The sequence below is a fragment of the Sinocyclocheilus rhinocerous genome, unplaced genomic scaffold, assembly GCF_001515625.1.
Source record: "Sinocyclocheilus rhinocerous isolate Xijiao unplaced genomic scaffold, SAMN03320098_v1.1 scaffold513, whole genome shotgun sequence".
In the NCBI taxonomy this organism is placed as follows: Eukaryota; Metazoa; Chordata; class Actinopteri; order Cypriniformes; family Cyprinidae; genus Sinocyclocheilus; species Sinocyclocheilus rhinocerous.
In genome coordinates, this window is record NW_015656019.1 from 267,946 (window position 1) to 268,910 (window position 965).

Genomic DNA, 965 nt, shown 5'->3' on the forward strand with positions numbered 1-965 from the left:
ATTTATCCATAAATTAATAAATATTAATTCTGCTGTTAAAAACAAATAAAGAAGCCGTGTAGGAGAGTAGTTATTATGTGCAAACAGTGAGAAACTCTATATTTGCGCAGTGTGTGCATGTCAAAAAAATTTATTCCAATTTGAAGCTTGTGACATATAAACGCGCACATCAACCCGATCACTTTATTTAGTGTTCATGTAAAAACACTGCATTCGGATTCATCAATCGGAATGAATTCAGTCTGATTGAACCAAAAATTGTGCATGTAAACGAAGCTGTTCTGTGGTCGTCTGTGCAGCCAAAGACAGAATGTTTTGCTCAAACTTTCGCCATGGCATTAGAACTGGTACACCATTGTCCCTTGCAAAAACACAATGATGGCGCAGATGGTGAAAACTTGCAGATTAAGGGGCGGTAATATTATAATGAGATCCCTTTGCAATGTCACCAAGGGAGCGAAATCAGACGCGCTCGTTTTTCCAGACGCTTGCAGAAAAAGGCTTACCAAAACAAAGTTACTGGGTTAATCTTTTTCACGTTTCCTTGGTTGGTAGATGCACCGGGGACCTGATTATCATGTGCAATGACGCAGAAATAATGTAATGATGTATGACGCGCAGAACCAGCGGTTCTTCCTTTTGAATAAAGTGTTGGGTTAAATTCGTGACATACAACAACTCAAAAAAAGAAAAGAAAAGCTAAACATGTCACGTCTTTGGAAAGCTGAGATTCTTGTGATTATAATGATGCAATTAGATCATTAGATCATGCATTATAAGATACAATCAACACAGCAGGTACAATCAGTGTCTTTGTCAGACCGCTAACAAAGCTTCATGCTGTGATCCCATTGTGTTTTCCGGCTAATAGCTCCCAGCTATAGTCATCTGGAGGCATCTGTTTACCAAAAAAAAAAAAATGTAGGTGGAATGTTTTTTTCCTTTTTCAGTGTGTTCAAAGTTCT